Source organism: Bombus affinis, chromosome 1, assembly GCF_024516045.1.
Source record: "Bombus affinis isolate iyBomAffi1 chromosome 1, iyBomAffi1.2, whole genome shotgun sequence".
NCBI lineage: Eukaryota > Metazoa > Arthropoda > Insecta > Hymenoptera > Apidae > Bombus > Bombus affinis.
This window is the reverse complement of record NC_066344.1, coordinates 15,888,253-15,903,962: the sequence shown is the minus strand read 5'-3', so window position 1 is coordinate 15,903,962 and position 15,710 is coordinate 15,888,253. Positions and strand designations below refer to the sequence as shown.

The following is a 15,710-nucleotide window of genomic DNA, read 5'->3' as shown; positions in this document are numbered from 1 at the left end:
GTAACAATATTTCATTTCTTTATGGTCATATATATTCACCATACACGTGTAATTATTAATATAATTGAAATGTATTTGATTTTGGGATGGTGAAAATGTTTTCTTTTTCTTCTTTATTTTACCTGTCTTTGCTCATAAATTTGTACTACTATGTTATCTTTAATTCTTTTATATCATTTTATTTTCAAACTTATCTTTCAGCTAGAATTAATTGTTATACTACCCAGGCTATTCACATTTTTCTTGAAACCAATCCATTGTTACTCATTTCTATTTAACCATAAATTCATAATACATATTCATAGTAATCTCTAATAACTATGTTATTCTCATAACTTCCATAAACTTCGCTTTAAAACATATATATGCCAAGATATACAATAGTTCCTGATTTTAGGTTATCTTTGTTTGTCTTAATCCCGGTGAAACTACCTTGGAAGGTTCGAAAAATGTTCCAACGGTTGAACCACGTCGGTTGAAGACAAATTCCGAGCGAGCTTTACGAAAAGAGGGATCCTTATCAGGGACCTGATCACGACGAACCTCGTCCATGTTGCCGTGAGCATGCAATACGAATCTCCTTAGATCTCTTGCGCTTCAGCCTATCTCTCCCGGCGTTTACCCGAAAGGGATTACTTTCCCATTAGGATCTTGTCTTTCGAGGACAAATAGTCGAAACTCGAGCCGGTGCTACTGTCCAAGCCGCCACGGTGATTTCTCCCCGAGGTGGATCCTCTTATCAGGGACCCGGCAGAGGTCCTCTTTTTTTCTTCGACTTTTACCTCTACCAGCAGGGTTACCTAATACTTCAAAGTGCGCTTACTTCTCTGCCATTACTACTTTACAAGCCCATTTTTATCTTCCTTTTTATTTGTTTTTATAACAAAGAGTAAGTTAAAAATTAGAAATACAATAAGAGATACTTAGGGGGCCAAAAGATGTATACACATTTCAACAAAAGATTCATTCATTCAATTTCAACAAATTCCATCATTCGATCCAACCTCTGTTAACCCTTTGCACTGGAGGACTTTTTCTGTCGGGCGTAGCTGCTACTCCGGATGATTTAGCGTATACGTGGCGCGTGTCTTACAGCTAGTGTAAAATTAATTTTGTAATATTAAGTTGCTTTGAGTGCTGACTACTCGCGGCCTATGTCGTCCGTACGGACGGCGCGCGTCTAGCGCTGACGATCGCTGTGGACGGAATACTTTTTCGTTAGACCGAACTCTGTTGATTGACTATTCAAAGCGCAAATCGTAATAAGTTATAGTAATTCTTTTGCACGAGATTAAATGATTCGAGAGCGTTATTTTTTAGTTATTTTTAATTATTTATTATAAACATTGAAATTTATAGTTAACTAGAATTTGGGTAATAAACTAGAAAACAATAAACTAGAAAACTAAATTTACTAAATATAACACTAGTTAATAATTTAGTTGTGTGTGAAAAATTCAGTGCTTGAGAAAACTAAAAAAACCAGATGTAGAGTTTTCTTACAAGTGGTGACCACTTCAACAATAACGAGCCGCTATTGGCATTTGTTTACTGCCGTAAGGAATGCATTTATATTTATTACACACAAACGTAATAGTATCACTTCTGCGTAGGTGTTCGGAAAAATTGAAAAACCCATACATGCGTCCTTAGCCCATGCCGGGCACTTACAGAAAGCGCATATATATGTCCTTAGTCCACACCGATAGCTTTCACCAGACACCTATATGCGCCCACAGCACTCAAAGGGTTAATTTATGTATTTTCTTTGTATGATAATTTATAGAGCATTCACTAAGATGCATTCTTGAATATAATTGATCTCATTTTTCAACAGTTCAAAATCATTTTTCCGAAAACCATTTTTTAGGGGTTTTTTTAGCTATAATACTTTTGCCATGACCGTCGAATCCGAACTAACGTTAGAGACATTGTCAGAACCATAGTTTCGGAAGGATATGGGATTAAATATTTTATTTCCATTTTAAAGACTAACACTTTACGAAATAATATTGCACTCTCAACAATTGGAGATGTATCTAACTAATCTATCATAAACAGGGACTGTCGCCTCTCGCTCGCCACTGGAGTTGCAGCACGGAACGCCGTGTTGACTGACAGTCGCCTCTCAAATGCAAAGGGTTAAAGTGTGTATGTATTTTCTTGGCTCCTTCATAAATTAAAAATTATGAATTTGATTAAAAGTAAAATAAAAGCTATGCTCAGCGTTGGAAATAAATCATAAATAAAGCGACAGTTCAGTGATAAATAAGTGACAAAGTTAACTGGGTTTCTCTTCAATTTATCGAAATAATTTTTTTCTTTTTTATCAACTTGTATTTTTCATTCAAAAAGTACCCATAACATACATCTTCGATGTCAAACTGCATCTCTCCCCTCTTTTCTTTCACACCATGTACTCCCCACTCCTTACGGCTACAACGTCGGAAATAATAGGCGTCTCATCAGTCGGAAATGAATGCTTTAGATTACCGCGATAAGCTAGTAAGCGTGAAGCGTGCCTTTAGCTGCAATGCCAACCTCTGACGGTAGGGCCCTCTGTGCGGTTGACGACTTCGTAACCTGAAGATTCGTCAATGTCAGACCCCATTAGCAGCAGCCCTTCGTCTACTGTCGACTCGCTAATTCCTTCGTACGGTAAATCCGGTGTAAACGTATATATACGCGATACGTATGTCCTTACAATTATACATAGAACGCTCGAAATATTGGTTTAATAAATTCAACTATGAATATTTTTTCTCTACATAAATTACAGATTTATTTATTCAGTAATATATAGTCTTGTAGGTTGGAAGCAAACCCAGAATTGAATTTGGATTCTGATGCAAATAGTTGCAATTTATCTTTGTTGTATTTCATCTATAATCTATGCTATGAATAAAATTTGAAAAATGTATTTTTCTGTAGAATATTTCAAAACACACTGTAAGATAGAATGAAATGAAACAAAACCATAATGAAATGTACAATTGCTACAAAAAGTATTTGTACATAACCTTATTTTTGAATGAAGTATTCTTTTGACAGGTTCCATATCTCATTTCATTTTCGTTCAGTTCATTCAGTTATTACATCTCTGTAGTCACGTAATAGTACATAGTACCAACTGATATTAAACTTATTATAACTGGACTTGATTAATTAGCATATAAATGCTGTAATAAATACAACGATCTATACATATTTCTTATAGCCACTGCAGATCATCATATAACAACAATGCCATCTATCAGCATTCCGCCACATTTTCATGCAATTATACCCTAACTTAACATCAAAACATCAGTAACGGACAACAAACCACAGACGAATAAGAATTTATGTAAATACGGCCGATGTTTTTGGTTAATGCGTAGAGTGGGAAATAACAGCGTGGAGGTTGGCGTCCATCGCTTGTCGCTCGCTCGCCAGATAAAGGTTAATTTAACACCGCGTCGTGCTAATGCTGCAATGTACAACGATGCTAACGTTAAACACGCATCGTAAGTCCGTTTCCACGCGAAATCGTAAAGTCAGTGGGGGAAGCACCGTCGACGTTGCATTTTCGACCGTTTTTCAGCAGTGCTTACAATGTATTACGAAGATAAGAGAGCCTCCTCGATTAAACCTGAATTCTGAGGTATCACGCTTCGACGATTCCCGCGCTACTCGAAGATTTACGCGGTACGGGGAATATCCGGCTTGCTTATCGCGTTAAGTAAATCGTTTTGTGGTTACCTTTCGATTTACGTTTACGTTTGCGTACTGCGGAACACTGTTGATACGCTTGGCGAATCGAAAAACTGGAATTAACGTGGAATCTTAATCTTAATCATCTTAATGGAATATAGTAATTATCCCTTTTTGTAGAGCAAGTTAAATGTGAAGTGAAACTTAATATCATTTAAAGGTTATGGTAACTAAATAAATCAATAGAAAAAATATTTGATGCGTATTTGACAGGTTTTGGTCTGAATATTAATCGTGCATTCTGATTGGTTGATATTTCTTTTTCCTGTTAATGATTGGTTCAAAAGATTCTAATTATTATGGAGACTTGTAATGATGGAATATATTTATGATTAACATATGTATGATCCTATTATTGTCGTTACATAAATTACATAAAATTTAAGAAGGTTAAATGATGTCCACGCCATTAGAAATAACGAGAGGATACTTTCAAGAATTAATGTACATAAAAATCAGTGTATACGCATAAAATTTAGAACAGTTGGCAAGAACATTCGCTGGCGAAGTAGTTTTATACCTGCGTGTTCTCAAAGCAATGCAATTTATAGCTCGCTATGACACACGTTGATTTATCATAAATGTAAACCGTTTCTTGCCCGTTCGCTTTGTCATACGCTTTTAATTGCTGCTTTTAATGATCGTCATGGTTGTACCTTAAAACCGGCGTTCTGGTAATAAACCTTTTTCTGTATCCGGTGCAATGTTCGGTCGAGATCTAGAATCGAGATCTAGAAACTTCTTGAGGTTATAAAGTTATGTTAATAAATCTTCTGGTTCTTTTTCTCTTCTTTTAATTATATTTACAGCTTCCATTTCCGTATTATTATGAATTGATTCTATGTTGGGATTATGGTTACAAAAGTTCCTTCGAAAATACTGATCCAACTTTTGATGACTTTTGAATTCGATACATTCGAATCTGATCATGTGTTGTAAATTTTGTTGAACTATTTTCACCGCTAATTTTCAGTATTTGCAACTCCAGACTATAACCGTCTACAACCTTCAGTAACCTTTGTCTCACCTTTCAGAACTTAGCAAATGTTATCTCCCTAAAGATAAACTAGTACGATAAGCATAACACGATACTAAATATTACAACCTAACCTTACCAACACTAACCTATAAATATCGTAGAAATGTAAACCTTTAAGGTTAGAAACTTTACATCGATCGTTAGCAAATATTTCAAGTTCTCACACTATCACTAAACACTAATTTATTCCTTCGAAAGTACCATATAAATCTCCCAAATTTACATTTTCCTCGAATTTCGATAGACGAGCACCGAACAGCACTTACGCGTAACGAATGGGAAAAGTTTTTTCGATTCCATTGTGAAAGAGAAAACGATAAGGCCGAGGAAAAAGAACGTGAAATTAACAACGGACTCGTTATTTGAAAGGAAAAGGTGCAAGGGACACGTCTGAAACCCTCGAGACCAGATTAGACACGGCTCAGTGGAAATGAAGAAGGAAACGAAATATATGGCGTCAAATATTTAACTTAGTGTGTTGTACCATCGAAATTGGGACAAAGAGAGGGCAGGTTGAATTGTGGAGGGTGTTAAGATTTGCAGGAAAAGAGATTCGTTGAAGATCGTTTACGATCGACAAATACAAAGGATCCAATTACTAATGACCAAGTGCTTAAACAAAGATGGCTTTCTGAAGCATTGACTATATGTATGTATACAATGACTCATACCATTTCTTGTCTTCAGTATCGCTTGCATAGGATTAGAAACATATGGTTATGTCGATATCTAATTTGCTGAATAGATCAGCTCTCTAAATATTAGAGAAGAATAGAAACCACTTGATCCATATTGGACAGATACTGGTTAAAATATCGTTCGAGCGATCTGATTGGTCAATGCTTCCTCATTGGTGACTAATTTAAAGAATTCTAATTCTTGTGGAGTATATATAAAATCTTTACTATGTTGAAATTTATTTGCAATTAATACATACGACTCATTGATTTGAGACAATCATTTAAAAATTAATAAAGAACTTCATGGTGGGCCGATGTCATTTGATGATAACCTTTTCTCACAGGATAGACAAATGAAAATTTTGGTCGGACAAACTTGTACAGATTCTGTCCTCGGACAAACGAATACTGTTTGCTTCTTTTTTTTTTTTTTTTTAATTTGCATTTGGTAGTGTTTTACCGTACTACGGTCCTGTCAAACCGAAATTTCTTTTTCCAAAAGACAAAACTCCCTAAGGGCAAGGCAAGTAACATCTATGCGCATGGCACATACGTAGTAAGTTTCGAGTATCGACCTTCGATGCAACGACAACCCTTCCTTACGGTGCATCAATTCGCCTCGATGTTCTCCACCCAAGCACGAACCACGTTTCATGAACCGTGAGTTACGAGGATAAGAGAAAGTTCCGCGCGAGGCGCGACGCTTGAAAATATGGCGGGACCGCGTTTATATGCCGCACAAGGAGATTCCACGCGAGAAAGGGGTCTGCCATGCCGGCGAGTCTGAAACCTTTTAAAAATATCCAACGGCCGAAACGAATGGCACAGCACGGCGAGACGACCGAAATAGAAAGTCGAACTGGGCGATCTCGCCATCTGGCTAGCTCTTTTTTAAGTTAGTACTTGAAGTCTGTGTCTGGTGTTTTCTCTCTCTCTCTCTCTCTCTCTCTCTCTCTCTCTCTCTCTCTCTCTCTCTCTTTCTCTCTCTCTTTCTCTCTCTCTATATATATGTGTATATTTTATTTTATTTATTAAAAACAATACGAAATATATATACAAGGTGTCGCATAATATTTGAGCGATATTAATACTAATTCATAGAATCGATTTCAGACATCGAGACAATGAGAAAACTCGAGAAATATGAATTACAAGTGAGATAAAGAGAAATGTTCGTCAGCTAATTAATACTCATTTCTGGTGTAAAATACTATTGTTTATGACATGAAAAATAATCCTTAAATAAGATTTCTATCGTTTTAACCCTTTGAGTGCTGTGGGCGCATATAGGTGTCTGGCGAAAGCTATCGGTGTGGACTAAGGACATATATATGCGCTTTCTGTAAGTGCCCGGCATGGGCTAAGGACGCATGTATGGGTTTTTCAATTTTTCCGAACACCTACGCAGAAGTGATACCATTACGTTTGTGTGAAATAAATATAAATGCATTCCTTACGGCAGTAAACAAATGCCAATAGTGGCTCGTTATTGTTGAAGTGGTCACCACTTGTAAGAAAATTCTACATCTGGTTTTTTTAGTTTTCTCAAGCACTGAATTTTTCACACACAACTAAATTATTAACTTGTGTTATATTTACTAAATTTAGTTTTCTAGTTCATTGTTTTCTTGTTTATTACCCAAATTCTAGTTAACTGTAAATTTCAATGTTTATAATATATAATTAAAAATAACTAAAAAATAACGCTCTCGAATCATTTAATCTCGTGCAAAAGAATTACTATAACTTATTACGATTTGCGCTTTGAATAGTCAATCAACAGAGTTCGGTCTAACGAAAAAGTATTCCGTCCACAGCGATCGTCAGCGCTAGACGCGCGCCGTCCGTATGGACGACATAGGCCGCGAGTAGTCAGCACTCAAAGGGTTAATGTCTGGGATCGATCTTATATAAAAATATTCGCCACATATTTTGCGAAACTCTGCAAAATACTCAAATTATTTGGAACAGTGTAACTAAATGGTGAAGTTACATAGTCGAATGTAGATAATAAATACAATTATATAATTTCTAACAAATCACATAATCTTATAGAGACTTAAAAATAAACGTTAGGAGATCGTTAAAATTATCGAAAGAATATTTTTCTTATATATTTTTTTCACGACTTAAGAAAAGAATGATCCTAGATAAAAGTGACAAGCTCACAATAAATCCATGCTACTTGTACGAAAATGTGCCTTCTTCCCTACGTCAGAGGAATGTGCCACGAGGCATAAAGAAAAACGAGCAGGGCGTCTATTCGAAGGATTTCGATTCCCCGCCAGATTTCGTTGTCACTGTCCAAGCTTCTCTTGATTTCTCGATTTCCCTCCACGACACCTTCGCGCACCAGGGTAAATATTTGATGTGATTTTTCTTCTTTCTAGCCCATCCCCTCTCCAATCTTGACGCGTTCATCCACAACCATCAGATTCCTACCCTTGTTACTTAGTTCCTTCCTTTCCTCCTATCTTTCTCTTATTTTTCCCTTCGAGTTGGCACGTTTTCAATGATAATCCCTTGCTAACCCCCCACCCGTCCGTTGTTAAATTTTTAGCACCATTGTTCTCCGTACCCTGCATTTCTTTCTTTCTTTTAGGATTCACAGGGAATTCTTTTTCATCGTTAATAATTTATCTTTTTAAGTATGATTTTATACTTTTAAATAAGTTTCGCTAGATTCAACAAATGCAAGTTTACGTGCTTATGAGCGTAAGTAAGGAAGTGAATATAAAACCCAGGCTAAGAAGGGAAACATCCGCTAATTGTTTACAGCAATATATTCATATATTTTGGATATTCACAATCGACTAAAGTCTAAAACCTATACCACTGTTACGCCACGAGGCTTCCCGCTGGCTGTATTTTCTAACCGTCGCTCGCGGCCCTACAATGTCGCAGTCAGATCGTCTTATCTGACTGCCGGATCATATACAATGTATCGACGAGCGCATAGCTGTCGCCAAGCAGCGAGCTCTCGAAACGTCGAATTTTGTCCGTTACGTTTCCCACGCAAGAACAGACATACGTGATCATAGGCGCGAACGGTGGCGTGACCTAAGTATAGTGGGGGTCGTCTTAAAAATGAGACAAAGAAATCATCTAAAGTCGATCAGTTCCTTGTGACGCGTCGAACGTTACACATCGAATCGAACCTAACATATAACGTCTATCTCAAGCTGCGAAGTGCGACAGGTCTCGTTATAAGCAAACCGCTAAACAAACCTTGACTGTTATCTTTTTCGTTTTTAATTGTTGATCTTTGACTGAACTTGTTGTTTCGTTATTTTTATTAAACTTTTGTCAACTAACCCAGTGTAGTTGTTCGTATACACTCAAACCTAACCACCTCTATTCTCGTAATAGAAATAGGGGATCAATCAGTTCGTGGCGTCGATTGTTTAATCGTAACGAGAATTTACGACTCTCGTTGACGCGTTATCTCGCGATCGCGTCTCTCCGCGAACGGTTGAAACAACCACAGATATGGAAATGAGAAGTATGTGAAAAATTATATGTATAGTCAAGGAAAGCATAAGTTTTCAGAGAAATACTGAAATTTATAAAAATCTATAAAATTTGTATTTTAAATTCCAAAATCAGTAAAATTTCCATCTGAAATTACCAGAGTAATCCTCCTCGAAATTCTCACAATTTATGATATTTTTCTTTCAAATTGCCAAAGTTGGTAGAATTTTCACCTGTAATTACCAAAGCCTATAACATTGCCATTTAAAACCCTCAAAGTCTTTCAAACTTCCTTCAAATGTTTAAAATCCTCCAAATGTTTAATACTCTCAATCTAAAAAACTAGAAATTCTTCATCCCAGCGAGAATTCACTGCCTCCCATTTACTCGTTTCCTCTCTTGTACATTTTCTCGCACGTCCATCTATTCAGACACGCATTCCGCCCCTTTCTGTCATTGCCTTTTTTGCGAAGACTTGGATAGTTTCAAATCACGATGGGGCGTGCTTGCGTCGCAGCCGGCGCGCTCCATGAAAATACCGCCTTAACCGTTTCAAGGGTTGTAAAAATGTGTGGGGGGTGTCGCGTGCGCACATGGTACACGCATCATCGCGGTAGGAAAGGGTTTCTTCTGTATGTTTATCTACCCTCCTGCCTACTATACAAGTGCACGATAAGAGCTACGATTCTCGCTTCAACCGCACAGATAACACAACTAAAAGAAAGAAGAGAAGAGAAGAGAAGACAAAGAGCTTTATGATCTCCGTGGAATTCTTGTCGATGGAAGAAAAAGAATAGAGGGTGGTTCTACTCGTTTCTCTTGTAATCCTAGGATCTTTCTTGCGTTAGTCAGTCAGCTTTTAGCATAAAATTGGTAATTAGACTTTTGTAGCCTTCAGAGTGATTTGCATGATGCGGAGCAATTTGAATAGATATATACGTAAGGCAAAGGAGTTTTACCAAAGTGTTTTATGTACTTTGTGTGTTTATAAACGTGTATAGGGTGTAAAAAGTAGTAGGAGTAATAAAATGAAAAAAGAGAATCTCATTTAAGGAATTCCAGATACCCTTAATCTTAATTTGAATCTTAATGGAATTTTGATTGATACGACTGTTATAATTGCTATATAATTCTTTGCACCAATTACGTACACAGTGAAATATATTATTTCACGAATTTTAGTCAACTTTTTCAATTACCCTTTTTTTACCATTATAAGAATTGATCGTTTAAATTAGTCGTCTACATCTTTTGGTAATGATTCCCTTCTCGTCCTATCTTCTATCGTTAAAACATTTCCTAAGTTTGATAAAAATATTTTTGAAAGAAGCTTCAATTGTTAATTTATCATTATTTTAAATAGTTCAAGAATTTTGCTTGACACGTGTGATTTCTCATTTTAATTGTATAGCAAAGTTCGTTTTTAAATGTTTGGATCTTCAGGATTCTTTTCTTTTTTTTTTTGAGCGATCAGGGGGGAAAATTAGAAAAGGGACAGAGAAAGACGGGAAATTTGGTTGACTAAGCGAACGTTTAGATAAATCAATAAAGCAGCTTTCTTCCGAAGCGTTCGAACTCACAAAAATCGCCCCCTTAACAACCCTTCCCTTGCAACATCGTACTACACGAGATCCTATCCGGCAGAATCGACGAACGCTTTATTTGTGGTGATCGGATAACGTTTAGGAACAGACGAAGAAAAAAGATCGTATTGCTAAATCAGCAACTTCCTGTTTTCGTTCTTCACTGGAAGCTTTCATACGCGATTCATGCTAATGTACAAAATCGATAGTCTTAATAATAATTATGGAGACTTGTGTCTTCCTATTTATGAAAACTATTGAAAGTATATGATATCGTAGACTTTGTAACAATTCATAGCAAGTAAATTATTGCACGTAAAAAATATTATGTTAGTTGTTTTATGTGAATGCTTATTTCAAGTTAAGAAACGCTCAAACTACTTCCTAAGATTCTTTTCATTTATGATACACATCAAAATTTTTTATTTAAACGACTAGAGGGGAACTAGAAGAAACTGTATTACATGCACGATTAGGATGAAGAAATTTGGAAGGATTAATACGAAATATAGGGTTTAAATATACGCTCTATAATAGATATAAATAGAAGAAAATAACTTTGCAAAATTGCATTGTCGTTTATTATGAAAGTAGGGCAAGCAACTCCATTTCTGGAAAAAAATTTGATTTCACCTTGTTTTGGCTTTTATTAAACACGAAATTATAGTTTACTAGCAAATTAACATCCAAATTTTAAGTATATGCTACATAAAGTAGGTCAGTATAAATTCGGCTGGTACATGGAAAATGTGGTTATTTACTGTGAAAGTGGAACAACTCCATTTGCTATATTCTCTGAGTTGATATGTAAATTTTAGCCATTGTGAATGATTTATTGTTTTAAATTGTGTTGACATCACATACTGATATAGGTTATTAACACAGATAATACTTTTATTTCTAATTTTAATTCTAATTTTATTTCTTAACCCTTAGAGTGCTATGGGCGCGTATATGCGTCTGGCGAAAGCTATCGGTGTGGACTAAGGACACATATATGCGTTCTCTGTAAGTGCCCGGCATGGACCAAGGACGCATATATGCGTTTGTCAGTTTTTTCGAACATCTACGCAGAAGTAATACTGTTACGTTTGTGTGAGATAAATATAAATGCATTGCTTAGTAACGGCAGTAAACAAATGCCAATAATGCCTCGATATAACAGTTGTCTACCTGTTTCGCGGACAGTCGCATCTAATTATCAAGAAGAAAATGTGTTGTTTGTGTGAAAAATAAGATGTCGGATTATGTATCGATAATTGTTTTGAAATTTTGCACACACAACTGAATTATTAACTTGCGTTATATTTACTAAATTTAGTTTTCTAGTTTATTGTTTTCTAGTTTATTATCCAAATTCTAGTGTATTGTAAATTTCAATGTTTATAATAAATAATTAATACTAAAAAATAACGCTCTTGAATCATTTAATCTCGTACAAAAGAATTACTATAACTTATTGCGATTTGCGCTTCGAATAGTCAATCAACAGAGTTCAGTCTAGCGAAAAAGTATTTCGTCCTCGGCGATCGTCAGCGCTAGACGCGCGCCGTCCGTACGGACCGCATAGGCCGCGAGTATTCAGCGCTTTAAGGGTTTTAATGAGAGGTTATGTTTCCTCCATATTGGAATGTAAAATGAAATTAAAGAGCATTTAGGGAAGAAAGTTTTGCTTACTTTTTTTATGTAATAATGTAATTAATATCGACGGATTCATTTTGTTCATCTTTGCTACGATTTTTAACCTATTGGGTTATTTGAACCGTTTATTATGAGAATGAGGTTAAGTACATTTTCTTTAACACTTTGCAGACTGGAGACGCGAATTCGGGTCTTTTATTTTCCAACTGTTGGCAACGGGAGATGCAAAGTCACGTCTTATATATTTCATGAGGTGTCTTATGAGAGTGTTAACTACTGTTAAATAAAACAATAAAAAAAAGCAGTGGATGCTATAAACAAATTGTTATGAATGTATTTTTACATTACATGCTTAATATATTGGATATGTTTTTAATTTCTTTTTAAATATATTTTTGTATATTTAAATAGAATTTAATAGAATAATAAATTTTGCTCAGTATCTTTCCATCGAGGAAATTGTTTTCCAACATATTGCACTATGAAACTTCACTAGAAGCATCGTTGATTTTTAATAAAATATTACGCTTGTTAAATGCTGCTGGGAAATTCCGTTTCGATTTTTAAGGAATTTGATCAACGTAAAAAATCATATTGGGAAGCTTTAAGCTGAAAAATTTGAGACGTTCTGGAAGGATGAAATATTCAAATTGCGTGAAAGATGGGGAAAGGTTGGGGAACAAAATGGCACCTATATAATTCAATAAATGTATATCGAATCGAAATATAAATCGGAATGAATTTTCCGAGCGACGTTTTGAATCTTTTTGATTACTCAAAAATTACGCGGGAATTCAGGCTATGTGCTTGTCAGAGCATACGGTTCTCAAAGTGCTAACAATGAGATATCTAAGGATTCGCATGACGTACAATCAAAAAATGCATATAGACAAGAAGTTGTATGAATATGTATATGTTAGAAGTTTAAATCGTGTTTTGTAGATTTTTAAAACATCTAAGCTTATCATACAGCGATTTTTGTAAGAATACAATGTAAGGAAAAACATGCTTTTGCAAATACCGAACGTGAGGAGTGCCTCACTTTCATAATTAATGGATTATGAAAATCGTAAACAACAATTTCTTTATTTTTGAGATATTGTTCTTATTATTATTTTGTATCTTTTCGGGATTTTGAGTGACCGTTCGTTTATTGCTCGGACGGGCCCTATCTCTTCTTTGAGAAGTTCCGAAGTACCTGTTCTCCTCGGGCTATAAACCTAATGACTCAGAGGTCAGGGAAAACTGCGGGAAAAAACCCCAGGGAAGAACCCGATCGGGAAGGCACAATAGACGGACAAGACCCAACTGCTGGTGGGGAGAATCGGCAACATACTGGAAGAGTCATCATCAGAACATCGTACCGTGCGGGTGAAATACTAGAGTCATCAACTGAACAGGTGAAATACTTCAGTCTCAACAAGATCTTACCACCGTCGTGTTCATAACATCAAACTCTATTTTTATACAACAAGGCAAATAAAGTGCCAAATTACGCTAGCACTCGACCTATTAAACCTCCTCCACCTTGAGCATTAAGTCATTCAAGGTACGCGATGTCGACCTATCGGTTTGGCCTGACTGGTTGGTCTTTAGTTGACAAATCGCAACAGTATCATAAACGTCAATTTAAGGGGGGGGGGGCTAAGGCTAATTCGTACAAAAATAAGGCATGTTTTTGTGAATTATTTGTGACGACACAGTTAAAATCTCTTTATTAAAACCAATAGTACATTAAAGTATGACATTCGAAGAATATTGTATAAAACGTTCACGGAGAAATATTAAAAAATACGGCAATGGCAGCAATTATTCGGACGTGTCTCAGAAAAAAGATAGAATTGCTCATAACTTGGTGCTGGATCATCCGAAATCAAAAAATCAAAGTTCACTCGTTAGGTAACAGTTTCCCCAGGTAACGCTGGGAGGGTTTTTCGAAATTTCAATTTTTCATTTTTTTGGAACACTTTGAAGGGAAAATTAGCCGCAAATTTTCGCAATTTTGTACGAATTAACCTTAGTGCCCCCCCCCCCTCCTTAATGTCAACTTAAAACGTCGCCCTCGTCTATAATTCTGTTTCTTTCGATTCGATTAAAACACCTATTTTCCTTACCTAAATCCCTATCCTCTTTTGATTTTAAGATTCTTCACTTATTTATGTTAATGTGTCTTAGTTCTAAAATATAAAATAATACCAATTTTCGAATTTAAATTAAGAAATAAAATTAGAATTAAAATTAGAAATAAAAGTATTATCTGTGTTAATAACCTATATCAGTATGTGATGTCAACACAATTTAAAACAATAAATCATTCAAAATGGCTAAAATTTACATATCAACTCAGAGAATATAGCAAATGGAGTTGTTCCACTTTCACAGTAATAACCAAATTTTCCATGTACCAACCGAATTTATACTGACCTACTTTATGTAGCATATACTTAAAATTTGGATGTTAATTTGCTAGTAAACTATAATTTCGTGTTTAATAAAAGCCAAAACAAGGTGAAATCAAATTTTTTCCAGAAATGGAGTTGCTTGCCCTACTTTCATAATAAACGACAATGCAATTTTGCAAAGTTATTTTCTTATATTTATATCTATTATGGAGCGTATATTTAAACCCTATATTTCGTATTAATCCTTCCAAATTTCTTCATCCTAATCGTGCATGCAATACAGTTCCTTCTAGTTCCCCTCTAGTCGTTTAAATAAAAAATTTTGACGTGTATCATAAATGAAAAGAATCTTAGGAAGTAGTTTGAGCGTTTCTTAACTTGAAATAAGCATTCACATAAAACAACTAACATAATATTTTTTACGTGCAATAATTTACTTGCTATGAATTGTTACAAAGTCTACGATATCATATACTTTCAATAGTTTTCATAAATAGGAAGACACAAGTCTGCATAATTATTATTTTAATTTAATTATTTCAATTATTTATTTATTAAAAAATATGCATTTTATTTTTTTCAAAACCATCGAGCTTCAATCGCTATCTTCAATTATTTTTCCCATAATTTTTTCATCACGACGAAGATATTTAAAAAGATGCTTATCGAAAATCGATGACCAAAAATGCTTTACCACCGATAAGCAGATTTTCCAATCAGTAACATATAATATGAACACGTTTTCATCAAAATCGTGCACCAGATGCGAAACGCGTCGCATCTCCGCCCGCAACCCTACAACAAGGTGGTGGAGGGTTGGAACGCGGTTCTCTACATCAAATTTTCTCCTCGAGGAGGGTCCCATGTGTCGCGATCTGCGTATGCAAAACGGTAATCGAAATTCGCGTTGCGTACTCACGTGGGTAACGACACTCTGGAGAGAACGATGTCGAACGGCAGGCTCGCGGTTCGATTCGAGGCGAGAGATTGTCTCCTGCGTCTGAAACGACAGGGGTGAGCGCTATAGATGAAGGTTATGGACTGAGATTCAACGTCGATGAGGACTGAGCGAGGGGGAATATCGTGGACTGGAGACAAAATTCGAATATAAATATTTTTGCTGAAAAAAACTGGTACTTCT

The 15,710-nt window shown here is 35.6% G+C and overlaps 1 protein-coding gene and 1 long non-coding RNA gene across 3 annotated transcripts in view; one reads left to right on the top strand and one right to left on the bottom strand.

Moving 5' to 3' along the window:
- The window catches only part of LOC126919324 (prickle planar cell polarity protein 3-like), a 120,997-nt gene that overhangs the window by 56,035 nt on the left and 49,252 nt on the right, over nt 1-15,710 (top strand). The gene's annotated exons all lie outside the window — the stretch shown is intronic.
- LOC126919487 (uncharacterized) lies at nt 2,291-3,754 on the bottom strand. Its single transcript, XR_007711674.1, has 2 exons — nt 3,021-3,754; nt 2,291-2,583 (listed from the first exon to the last, which is right to left on the bottom strand). It is a non-coding gene; the product is annotated as an uncharacterized LOC126919487 (long non-coding RNA).